At 40.5% G+C, this 13,827-nt stretch overlaps 1 protein-coding gene across 3 annotated transcripts in view; it reads left to right on the top strand.

Moving 5' to 3' along the window:
* Positions 1–13,827, top strand: part of rab27b (RAB27B, member RAS oncogene family) — a 41,839-nt gene that overhangs the window by 15,888 nt on the left and 12,124 nt on the right. The window contains exons 1-2 of one of the 3 annotated variants that reach the window (XM_068335367.1): positions 2,371–2,462; positions 2,948–3,245. The gene's annotated coding sequence lies outside the window, so the exon portion shown is untranslated. The other 2 variants (XM_068335368.1, XM_068335366.1) reach the window with 2 other exon arrangements.

Raw genomic sequence — 13,827 nt, 5'->3', positions numbered from 1 at the left:
ATATCTCACATTTACTTAATATTACTCTTTATTTAACAGTCCCTTCTTACTACCTCAAGACCCTGCTCATTTAACTGTTTTGTTCCATTTATGTTTATTTCATTCCATTGTACTTACTTTTATTAAATTTGTAGATGAACAGGGTGTTTGCCAAACAGCCATAAACATTTCTATGCTGGAGAATGAGCCACAGTTTCAGGATGAGGAACTCTCTGATGATGATGATGATGATGATGATGATGTACAGGATAAAGGCCAAAGGTTGGAGCGTCATATGTCTTGTCCTGCTTCAATGTAAAAACCAGCTTCTTTACATAGTGTAGATCTCATCAGACATTTTGTTTTGTTTGGAATGGGTTACATAATTATCAAATAAAACAAACAAACAGCAAAACAATGGAATCTGTGGTGGATTGACTGAGTTCCAATCAGAACTTGAGCGGCATCAATTTCTTTCGATTTGTTGTGTTGTATTTTGTCAGCAGAGGAAGTGTTCAGAAAGTAATATATTTGTGCAATTAATATTATATTTTATATCTCCAGCTCTCTCTCTATATATATTCTGTTTATATTTAACTGTGCGTTGTACTGACACACAGTGGTTATATTAACACAATATTAGGTAGCATTATTAATTTTATCATCTAGCTTCTTTAAATTAAACTATTAGTGCTGGATCAGGTGTTTGTTTTAGTGTTTAACATGAGTTCTAATTTAGTTTAGTTACAATATCTTGTTTCTTTGTGTTCCATCCAATCATACATCCATACATCCAATCATACATACATACATACATACATACATACATACATGCATACATACATGCATACATAAATAGATACATTCATACATACATTCATACATCCATACATACATAATCTGTGACTAACTGCTTGAAGATCCCAAATCAATCCAGCAGAATTAAATTCATCCTGATGTCACTGAATGCAGCAGCATCTTTCAGAGGCAGCGAGGGAAGTTTTGTCATGGTAACGTCATTGTTGTTAGTTGGCCTTTAACATGGCCTAAATGTCATCAACACAAACTGCTTGATGCTTCCCTGCATGGACACATGTAACCGGTGTAGTCACCTCTCTCTCTCTCTCTCTCTGTCTCTCTGTCTCTCTGTCTCTCTGTCTCTCTCTCTCTCTCTCTCTCTCTCTCTCTCTCTCTCTCTCTCTCTCTCTCTCTCTCTCATCCAGAAGAAGTAAGTGACCAACCATTTTTTGCAGACCAAGAGGTTTTTACATTGAAAAAACTAATGACAAAAGTATTGGCCGCGGACTCTAGGTTTTCAGCTTCTATTTTAATAATTAATTAAATGATTGATCAATTTTAATAATTAAAATTTTACCGTGTTTAAAGGTCCCATATTATAATCTTTTTAATCAGTTGCACATTTTTATAGTTTTTCCCCAAACTAATCTGTGGTCCTGAATTTCAGCTGTCTAAAAGTCTCCAATGACCTCTACTGAGACCAGGCTGTTTTTGGCATCCACCATTAAAATGTCAATGAGCTCTATCTATCAACGCCTGTTGCACACCCCTCTCACAGTGAGGATGTGGTTAATGATAGCATGGGCTAATTGTTACGGTGGCTTTACACTGTGCTCCCCGAGAGACGAGCATCTGACTTACGAACGTTCATAGATACGAACAACCACTGACTGATTTTTAAATGTTTCATATTTCATGACTTGTTTGATGTTACTCCACACATTTTCAGCGTTAGGACTGGACTGCAGAGAAACCAATCCTGTACCTTTTCTTCCTCAAGATAGAGATAGAGTATTGTTTCTAGGAGACACTGGCTCTATAAACAAGTTTGGAACTAATAACCAACACACTCCTATAGCTGCTCTGTTATTTACTGAAACTGTGATATCACAGCTTAATCACCAAGGAAACCTCATTTGAAATAGAATGCAACAGAAAAACCAATGGCTCCACCCCCCTGCTCCACTGAGTAAATACCACGTTATAAGTAGCATTCAGGTTTAGTCTCGTCCTTTTCATGTTGGGGACTGTTCAGCTTTGGATGATTGGTAAAACACAAAATTCATTCTGCTTAAGAAAGGACACACAACAATTCTCACCTGCTTCCTGTTTCACTACACACACACACACACACACACACACACACACACACACACACACACACACACACACACACACACACACACACACACACACACCGTTTCCTCCACCGGAATGACCGAAGGCCTTGGTCTATACTTACTAACTGATAAGGGTGTGTGTGTGTGTGTGTGTGTGTGTGTGTGTGTGTGTGTGTGTGTGTGTCAGTCAGGAGGTAGCTCACTGCAGCTTGACCCCACCCTCTCATTACATAGGCAAACACAGAGAGAGAGAGGGAGAGAGAGAGAATGGAGAGGCAGACAGTAGAGGAGAAGGAAGAAGGAAAAGCAGAGAGAAACCAGCGAACTGCATCTGGACCTCAGCTGGTAACTAACCAGGCAGTCAGTTAACCAGTCAGTCAGTCGGGCAGATAGTCGACTGCAGCAGCTTTTTGAGTCAGGAAACCATACAGACATTGAATATTTTATCAGTGTACATCAACAGTCGTTTAGTCGGTTAATGGTTTGAATAGTCAGCTAGTTGGTTGGACTCCTGCTGGTTTAGTTTTTCAAATATCTAGCCTCTTTTTCAGTTAACACATTTTTTACTCGTTACCTGGTTTGATTATCAGTCTGTATGGATGTTAAGTCTTCAAATCAGTCATTTAGGGACAGGTTATTCTTTATTCAGCTGGAAACTTAGTCATTTAATTATCCAGTCAGACTTTTATTTAGTTAGTCTGTCGTTGAAGAAGTTGGTAAGTTAGCCAGTTGGTCAGTCGGTCAAGTGTTTGAGTGTGTGTCTGTCAGTTTCTCGTTTATCTAGCATTTAATAAAGCAGTAAGTTGCCACGTCTTCCTTCTGTTTTCCAGGCTGAAAACCAGGCACCAGGGCCGACAGCGAGGCAGAGCCGTTAGACCAGTCATCCATCCATCCCTCCAGCCAGGCAGCGAGTCAGCTGCTCGGTGAGGGGAGTGGCTTTCTGTTCTCCCGCCAGCTGCCTGGTAGTCAGTCATCCAGTTACTCCTCAGAGCAGTCAGACAGCCAGTCAGCCACCCAGTCGGTCGGTGGAGGTGGTAGATGCAGGGCTGCCACTCGGGCTGCTCCGGAAGGATCGTATCTTCCTCGGATCTCAAACTGCTGTTGAACACGCTGAGGAGCTACTTGGAGGTAAGGAGCTCCTCGACACCCGACGGAACGGCTGTTTCTCAGTATTGTCACAGCACTGTTTGTTGACTTTTGCAGGCGTGTGATAGGCTGCAGGCTGAAAAGAGAGAAATAATAATTAAAAAAACCTCCAAAAGAGTCAACGCTTTTTTTGTCTGTTTTTTGGTGACTGTTGCATCTGTAGCTGTGGAATGTGATCACACCCTTTTTCACAAGTCCATAGGTGCTGTTGTGTCGTTGAGCTCAACATGATGTCAGGGATCTGAGCGAGCCCTGACATCAGCAGAACATAAAGACATTTTGCTTGGCTCTGTGCTTTAAAAAGCACTTTAAAAATCAAATTTACTAAAGCCGTTGATATTTTGAAAGCGATGTAGCATTCGTGCTAAATGTAGCTTCCAGACACACTGTAGCAGCATCTGATTTGAGATAGCACTGTTGACTTTCATGTGCTATGCCAGTAACTAGACTGACATGTGATATGTTAACTTTGAGGGAACATGTGATTTGGAACAGTCTAGTTTGACTGACTAGCAAAACTGTACATAGTCAGTGTCAGCTCACCTCCGGAGCACTGCCGAGACGCCCTCGAGCAAGGCACCGCCCCCTCACAAGCTGCTCATTTGGGCGCTCCACAAAGGGGCTGCCCGCCACTCTACCCCCCATTGCATGTTTACAGGCCCCTTGTGGTTGTGTGTATTACAGGGGCCTGTACACACTAATATGCATGCGCAAGACTAACTAATACACTACAGTGTGCATTCTTAATTTCCCTTTGGGGATTAGAATAGTATATAAAATTAAAAAAATTACAACAACAACAAAAAATCAGCTGATTCAACATCAGCCTCAGACGATCATAAATTAGATGAATCAAAAGAAGTCAATTAAATTGTTTTGCTACTTTTTTTTTTTTTTTCTGAATAAAGAATATACGTTCAGCCCTGGTTCCACAAATACCCACTACAGTGTGTATGTTCATCCACCAGTGAGAAAAAGTCACCATAATATTTAAGTATTTAGAATAGTTAAGTTATGAATGAACAGTTTGAGACACCACCTGCCGGAAACAAATTCCTCGTCTGCTTTTTACAAACGATGGCCAATAAAGCTGATTCTGATTCTGATTCTGATTCTGATTCTGATAAAATTCATCATTAGGTTCTTTTTGATGTTTGATTTGGACTACAACACTTGACTGTTTAGAACATGAGTCTTTATTCAAAGATGGGAACTTGTGGGGTTTGAACTGACAGCAAGTTTGTCTGAGGTTGATTTTTTGATTTGTTGTCTTCGGGAATTGAATAGTATATACTGTATATTTTATATATATTATATGTTTTCACCAGACATAAATTACATTTTTCAGCTACTATTTTGGGTGAGCATGGACATGTCACTCAAGCTGTGGTTGATGTGTAAAACCACAGAATTAAAAATATTACAGCTGAATTTCATTCTCTAATCAGGTTTGTTTCAGTCTTAGATGTTCTATCTTGTTGTAAGTCTGACATTGTAGTAAATACATCTTTAAATGTGACATGAACTGAACTACAACTGTGAGGATCAGCTCTTCCTATGCTCTGTAGAAGGATAAACGTTGCATGATTGTTTAAACACTATTATCTTAGAACCTGTTTGACAGCAGAGTGGAAATGTGTTGCCTAAAATGCCTGAAAAAAACTTTATTCAGCTTCAGGCTTTACTGACTATTTCTGGATGTTGTGAGATCCTGTGTGGAGTAAATATCTTTATGCCTTGTCATATATCCTCTAGGATAATTTATGGCGAGCAGTCTATGGTCAGTAACTGACTGGTTGAAATGTATCGTGGTCACTTTGTAAAAAGCATGACTGTTTCAAGTGTGTGAAACCTCCTCTGGGCCATGGTAAGGACTGATGGCTGGAAATACAAAGCCTTCAGACACCAGGAGAAAGGAAAATAAGCTTTCTCTATGTCTGTTTATATGAACGTGTAAACATGGAATATTACCATTCATTTAATTTCCAGGACCATCTATCATGATTGTAAAATGACAGGCAACAGATTAAAAACAGGAAGTGTCAGCAAATCATGTCATAAACTGGGCTTGCACTAGGAGGTAGTACGACTAAACCACTGTGGCTCAGTGTAAAAGAATTGAGTAAACCAGAAAAAGCCACATTCTGTGGCGAGGTGAATGTGTATTCACATGCATCGCTGGTTATTCCTGCCAGTCATAGGGATCAAAAGTCGAAGACTACAAAAAAGTATTGATAATATCTTTCATTTACCTTCTGATCGGTCTGTCACCAGTCCTATCCCCTCTCAGCATTCACCATTTGTTGTTCAATTAGAATTTTAATGCAAAATCTACTATAAAACACTCTATTCTCACTTTCTTTGGATCGATCGTCCTCGCCTTGTCGTACACCAATTCACGGGTTTGGCTTGTAAAAATAGAATCCTTTTTTTTTTATTGGACTAGAGGAGGTTATGACCCGAGTGCATATTTAATGATCGGGAGCGTTCGGGTCACTTCGGCTATTTCCGTCGCCATGCGCTCCGCCTAGCAAGAGAAAAAGTTTGTTTTCTTATGTTATCGCTCGGGGATTCTCGGAGTCCAAAAAAGTTGCAAGTTTTAGCCTTTTTTGGCTACACAGGCTAAAAACCTTGTAGCCACTCTGGAATTTACTTCGCCTATGGCGTAGTGGCAATCGGCTAGCGCAAGCCCAGATAAAAGTCACAAACTCTAGCAGACAGGACCTCATTGGCTTCACAGCAGAACGGTCACTAATTGTATGCAATTGCTTCAACAATTGAGATGAGTCAAAGTTGACGTGACGACATGAAAGGGTGCAGAAAAGGTGACCAGTAAGCTTTAATGAGACTGACACGCCAGCCAGAGTTATACTGGTAATTTGAACTGATCCACTGGAATGAATGCATCTCATTAGCAGCTATACTTCAATTATAAGGACAACCACAGGCTGTTAGGGTTGTTACTACTAGAGTGATGCTAATTCTCATGTTGATATAGAGCTTCTGTGAGCATCTGTGAATTACGGCGGTAAATAAATCTATTGAAAGAGACCCCCGTCAGAACCTGTAGGCTCCGTCACTGACTCTGACACTTTATTCAGTGATCTACTATCTGGGTTTCAGGACAGGACACCAAAGAGGTCTGAAAACATTCCACACATTACTTTAATAAGCAGCAGAGAAAGATTGCCCCCCAGCTTGTCACAATGCTGGTTTTTATCTTACTCTCCTGGGGTGGATTCAATCAGCTGACCGATCACATGTGTTTTTCTCAATGAACAATGATCCAGTAGATTAGTCCTAGACATTTGCTTTGCTGCTTTGAGCAAAGACACACACTTAAATGTTTTGCATTGTGTAGGCCACAGCCTCGGAAATAAAACAAACAACTTGATTTTCATGTTCATCGAATCTTAATTTTGGACACACAAGACACTGTGTTCCAAATATAATTCCGTCTGGCCCCGCCCATGGGCCCCACCCTTTATCACAGTTCATTATGAGAACTTTATGCTCTCTTTAATGTTATTGGATGCTGTCACTGATCTTATGTCAAACAACTTTGCTGTCATGTCATTAGTTTAACCTGTTTGTTAAATGTTGTGTGATTTGAGTGTATATTTTTGGATTATTATGATTACTGAGCATTTGAAAATGCTGCAGTAAAACAACAAGAAATTCACTGATTACATTACAACAAATGACTGTGTCATAAAAGTTATTGATGATGCTGCCGTAAAAAAACTAGAAAGTACAGATGCAAAAGTACAATGTTTTAAAAAGGATAATGAGGAAAATCCCATCATAAAAAAGTTTTGAGGGGATTTAAATTTTGATCTCTGAGTTCTTTGAGTTCATCTGAAGTGGAAATGTGTCCTGTAGCTTTGAATTTCATGGTTTATTTGTCTAAAAATTATCTCTTTCTCTACCAAGTGTTTATTGTATGATCACTATAATGCCCTCTGACACATGTCCCATGCTCTCTGGTCCGTTCTTCAGCCGTTTGTTTTGCACACGTCTCTCAAAGGTAAGTGCGTTAAACTAAAAATCTGGGTTATTGGTCTCATGAGACCTGCTGCCTGCAGCACAACCCTGGTCTGGTGTGTCTACATTAGATTAAAGAACACAGCAGCTGTTCTAACTGGTTTGCTGTTGGTGGATTTAGTCATTTTGTTTCATGGCTGTGTTGAATAATTTTGACACTACAGGTTTCATTAAACCTAATATTCTATTTTAAATCTATAAAAAAATATCTGTTTCTTTGAGCTATCTAAACTGTTCCTGTCTGAACCGATGCAAACAACTGGTTGATGGCAAATTAGCCAAATAGGGGTTGAATAATTTTACTTCTATCTGTTGATGAGCTCTGATACGTCACTGATGTTTGGATTTTTATGTAAATCTTATTCTTCATCTTGGTAATTTTTCCCTAGAAAGATGATTTTAAGGTTGATCATGTTCAGTATACTAATTGTCACCTCCTGTTTAATGTCTCTTAATACATTGGCATGAAGAGGTGTTAAGTCATTCAGTGCCTCATTGTCATCTGGAAGCTGTATCAATAAAAACAGTCCTTCATCATGTGTGTAAAAATAAGTAGGTGGAAAAACACAATGTGTGTTAAAAGTACAGTGAGAGGACAGATGTAAAGCTGTTGGTGTGAACCGCACATACACTAAAACAGAATGAAAGAGTGTTAAAATATGGAGGGAGATGTAGAAATAGGAAGATTATGTGTAAATATTTTCATGAAGTGGATGTGTTGTGATGTGAATCACCGCTGTCTGAACGGCACAGGGTATCAGTTTGCTTTAAATGTCACAGGTTGACACTGCAGTGCTGTAAACACAGTCTGTTCAGCTGCTGGCCCTCGTGGGTCACATGTCCACACGGGAGGAGATGAAGAAGTAAGAGTTTTGGTTTTAGGCATTCCATGCTTCAAAGAACAATATCTAAAAATCTATGGATGGTTTTTCTTGGATAACACAAGATAAAGTCAGTTAGACACAACAATGATAATTACGTTGGCATCATAAAACACAGACTTCCATCCATCCATCTTCTTCTGCTTATCCGGGGTCGGGTCGCGGGGGCAGCAGCTTAAGCAGGGAAGCCCAGACTTCCCTCTCCCTAGCCACTTTGTCCAGCTCCTCTGGGAGAATCCCAAGGCGTTCTCAGGCCAGCCGGGAGACATAGTCTCTCCAGCGTGTCCTGTGTCGTCCCCGGGGAGGCGTCCAGGAGGCATCCTGACCAGATGCCCGAGCCACCTCATCTGGCTCCTCTCGATGCGGAGGAGCAGCGGCTCGACTCTGAGTCCCTCCCGGATGACCGAACTTCTCACCCTATCTCTAAGGGAGAGTCAGGACACCCTGCGGAGGAAACTCATTTCCGCCGCTTGTATCCAGGATCTTGTTCTTTCGGTCACGATCCACAGCTCGTGACCATAGGTGGGGGCAGGAAAGTAGATCGACCGGTAAATCGAGAGCTTTGCCTTTCGGCTCAGCTCCTTCTTCACCACGACGGACCGATACAGAGTCCGCATTACTGCAGACGCTGCACCGATCCGCCTGTCGATCTCCCGTTCCATCGTACCCTCACTCGTGAACGAGACCCAGAATACTTGGACTCCTCCACTTGGGGCAGGATCTCATCCCCAACCCAGAGAGGGCACTCCACCCTTTTCCAACTGAGGACCATGGTCTCAGATTTGGAGGTGCTGATTCTCATCCTATCCACTTCACAATCAGCTGCGAACCGCTCCAGTGAGAGTTGCAGATCACTGCTTGATGACGCCAACAGCACCACGTCATCTGCAAAAAGCAGAGATGCAATACTGGGGCCACCAAACCAGTGCATTGTGAGCTGGCTGGTGGGTGAAGGCGGGGACCTTGGCGATCTGATCCCCGGCTACAGATGCTGGCTCTTGGGACGTGGAACACAGACTTTATGGTGATATTTTTACTATTAAAATCCAGGGGTGGGTACATACGTACTTTCCAATAAATCCAGAGTGTTAACTTTCAAGAATCAGTTAACTTTCAAGAATCTAATAAAACAATCCCTCATTATATACCGTATTTGATAGTCACATTTTCACAGTATTCAAATCTACTGGCTCAGTTCCTGCATTATAGTTCATTCATTCATTCATTCATTATAGTTCCAGTTTATAATATTTTTCCCACTATCCCTGTGAAAAGAAGCATCAGCCGTGCCTGCATTAGTGCCTGTTAGTGTACATCTTGCAGTACGGGCCTGTTTCTTGATGTTCTCCTCCCTCTTCTTCCTCTCGGTATTCATTTATCCATGCTGACCTTTCACATCAAGCTGTGTGTGCTGTGTGTAAAGATGTTAGCCCATCTCGTGCTGTGGGATTAGGGAGGGATAGAGGACGCCCCTGTGGGGCTCACAGATGGATAGATAAATAAATATACACCAGTTTACTTCAATCAAATGTGTCATATTCTATGTGATCTGGTTCCAGAAACCACTGGATTCTCTGTAGCTCTACTTCAGAACCGTTCTTTGACATCATGAGTAACTCGGTACACCAAGCTTTGTCTGGATAAAACTTTACCTGTCTATTGTTATAAAAATAGCCATAAGTAATATCTTTATGTCCACAGCAGGCCAAGTGGATGCTGCTCAGATCTCCCCTCCTTCATCTTCCTGCTGTCTCGTTATTTGCCTCACTGTTTTTGCTAAGTAGGTCTGAAACGCTGAAAGGTTTTGGATGACCTGAGGGGTAAACCCTCGAGGACGTCCGGACAAATTAGATAATCAAGGGTTATTCTTCATCTGCGTTAGCGGTTATTGATCGTTGACTCCAGAGGGATAGATTCGGTAATGACGGAGACCTTCAGCGGAGTCGGCAGATCAGATGGAAACCGAATCAAATCAGATCTGTTTAAGATGATTCAGAGGTCACAGCAGTCAGACAGAAAGGTCTCTGACAAATGTCTGCCGACCTTTTCTCTTTAGTAGATTATGACAAAACAGAAAAAGTTTGATAGGAACTATCTGAAACAAGACATGCTTCTGTGGTGTTCTATCATTTTCAATCATTTATCAGTCAAACATCGACATGTCTGGCAAAACTTCAGCGTCACTGTTCAGCTGCCTGTGTTTAGACAATATCAACCGTTAGTAAACTTTGGCTTCCGTTAAGTTTATAATCCTTTACATTTTTATTAATTGACCTTTTTTTAATTATGGTTTCATATTTATTTTATAGACCCCTTGCAAAAAGATCTTTGTATAGAGTTCTTTAACATGCGGATGGCATTCACTGGAAAAGATGCATGCTTGTTCTTAAATTTCATTTTTAGCAATTTTTCAGATGCCCCTGTCCTCGTCAGTTGTTCTTTATATTGTCAGAAATATATCGACATCCTGCTGCTGGTATTAAAATGTTTCAACAGTCTTCTTTATGGCTTTTCTTGCCTCTGCACCAGTGAGCATCTGTGGCTCAAGGAATTATGTTCTTATGGTTTGTGTCTTATATTTGTGAATGCAATATCCTCAGAATGCCTTGAGAATTAAAAAAAAAAAACACTGGTGCAAGTATCCATTCAAAAGTTACCTGCTCATAATTTGGTGGGTTATAGTCATTTCCTCAGCACATTTTGTCATCCAGAAGGATGGATTTGCTGCCAAAAGTGACCTTTTTGGCAGTTTTGAGTGTGGCTTTTGTCAGATTTAATTAAGTGTGAACAATGAGAGCAATGTTTCAATATCAGTGCACAACTGTTTTGGTTTATCAATCAATTAATCAACTTTTATTTATATAGTGCTTAGTCACATCTGAAGACATTTCAAAGCCCTTTACAGATAGAAAGCCAACAATGCCCTCCAGAGCAAGCATAAGCGACGGTGGCGGGGAAAAACTCCCTCATTGAGGAAGAAAACCCGGGCAGGACCCAGTTGAAACGTATAATACGAAGAATCGCAGAAGACAGACGGAAAGTCCAAAAACAGGATGAACTCAAGACACATTCATAGGTAACACTAGGAATACCAGGAAACAGGAATTGTAGAAGGAAGTGAAGAGTAAAAGGCTAGAATGTGCAATATGCATGTACAACAATGGACCGACACAGAAGAGCAGGTAAACAGACTAAATACAGTGGGAGGAGGAGATCGTGACTCAGATGAAACCAATGACATAAAGACAGGAGAGAAAGTGGAGGAAATGTGAAACATGGACCTGAGATGAAATATGACCTGAAATATGCAGCATAGAATAAACAGCAAAGAGAAATGAACCAAATACACAGGAGACAAATCAGATGTGACCTAAAAATGTTTTCTTTGTACTAACACTTGAGAATATTGGATAAAATCAGATGAAGGCCTTTTTTTTTTTTAACCCAAATTCAACTTTCTTGCCTTTGGTCAACAGCATAATTTCCTCTGAACTGGTGACTGACAGACAGCGGTATGTGGGACGTCTGGTATTGTGAAACTGGTTTCTCAAATCTTAGTTTTTCTTTCATGCACACGCTGCCAAGCAGGAAACAGATTTTAGCTGGTTTAATGTAACCTTATGTGAAAAACACAAATACTCAGGTATTCGTTTCAGCAGTAGAATGCCTGACCTTTTGGCCTGATGATCATATTTACATACATTTACTGAAATTAAGCTGTTTGCCATCATTCAGCATTTCACCATGAGAGTGGAGGGTAGGTCAACCTGAGTCACATCCACCCCTCCCTCTATGAAACTCATTCCATTTTGTCTTCACTATTTTTAGGAGTCTTCTTTTTCCTCACGCTATTAAAATGTTTGATGTAACGATAAAAAAGATGTCATCCAGAGGTTTTCCTGGGATTTTTCATTCCATAGTTATGTTTGATTAAATTAACTGACCCCAATTTTTTTTTTATACCTTTGCAATCCTTAAATGATCATAGATCACCTCATAATCCTCTAAAATTTTTTCGCCTCCTGTCATTTTAAACTAACATTGTTGTGGAGCTTGTAAATCAGCAGGACTCAGTTTTGTTCATAACTGTCTTGTCTTGTGAGAATAAATGTAATTTGGTAATTGAATTTGGATTGTTTGAAAATGTATCAGGAAATTATTTGTGTTTTTCTGTTGGCCGTGGTTGGTTTGTGTATCTTATCTGTTTGTGTGTTAATAGATTACGCACTAACTACTTGATGGATTTCCAAGAACCTTGTAAAGGAGTGTTAAATGTGAAAAAGGATTAGGATAATTAGATGGGTCCTTTTTTCCCAACATTGTCAGGTTGTTGTTGTTTTTTTTGCCATCCTTGTCTAATAAGCTGAAACTAGCTGATATATTTTCACGAAAGAATGTTTAATGTATTGAGGAAGAACCGTGACATTCTACAGTAAAACATATAACATAGACCATAAGACTATTGGACAAGCGAACTGATGCCTTAGAAAATAAAGGTGATGAAGATTATACCTAGTTAGCATCAGTGTGTTGGTATGGTTATTATTATCATTCTTAATGATTTATAGAATGTATTAAGGTGAGGATTAAATTGATCCAGCGTGCCTGAATGTTGTCATGGCAACTCATAATGTAAATCAGCAGCTTGTTTCGTCCTTTTATATCTGTATGCCCTCCTTAAAATGTCTGGGTTTGGTCCTGATAAGGCAGTGGATGGCGTCCTGGGGGGGTCTTCCAGACCTGGATTGAATGCATTGGATGAGCCAATTAGTCAACGGCAGCCCGTGTCTTTGTCAAGCAGGAAGCACCTACATGCTCTGGCTAGATGGATCCAGGAATTAGCCTTCCCCAGAAGGAACCCAGGATGCACTGCTCCTGTGTTTTAGGGCCGACAGACGCTCTGAGGATTTGATCCTAGTACTTAACAGCCAATGAGGTTACTGGACAGCTGGAAGCAGCTGTGCAGATGAAGCCAACTTCAGATCAGTTGCTTTAAATTGTCATCTTATAATAGAGTCATGCTTTTTGCATCATTGTTGCAAACGTGCTGTATACAATCACCAATTTTTCTTTTCCTGGTCAGACTGAATTAGTCTGCATAATAAATCTCTGTGTTTAGAACGGCACTGTGCCGACTGGTTCGACGTAACATTTACGGTCTGTCAGGTGGATTTATGCCCCTCCATGGGGTTGTACATTATGCTGTTGTTGGAGATGATTTATGTAGCAGTGCAGTGTTGGGATTCAACCTGTGGATTGTAAAAGCATACAACACAGAGGTTCTGAAAATACAAACACGCACCAAGATTTAACAACGTAAGTAAACGTAGACATTTATAACTGACCCAACTTAAAATGGACAGTTCGAAAATGAGGTTTGCTGATAAGAGATTTGTTTCACAATCACTTTAGGCTCAAGTTTGAAAAAGTGATTGTTGATGTGAAAAGAAACCAGTGTTGACTGTGACACATCGCAGCGTCTCAAAGAACAATGAGGTGGTGTTTTTCTCAAGAGGACAGCCTCGAGCTGCATCTTCATTCCTGCAGTCTCCATTCTGGTTCTGCTTTTTTGTTAGCTGGACATACATTTTTATTGGATAACTGGATTCTCTGAAGCGGCAAAGTTTGTGTGGGAGGAG

This window comes from Antennarius striatus, chromosome 15, assembly GCF_040054535.1.
Source record: "Antennarius striatus isolate MH-2024 chromosome 15, ASM4005453v1, whole genome shotgun sequence".
Lineage (NCBI taxonomy): Eukaryota > Metazoa > Chordata > Actinopteri > Lophiiformes > Antennariidae > Antennarius > Antennarius striatus.
Note: the sequence above shows the minus strand (reverse complement) of the source record. Positions and strands in the feature narration are given on the sequence as shown.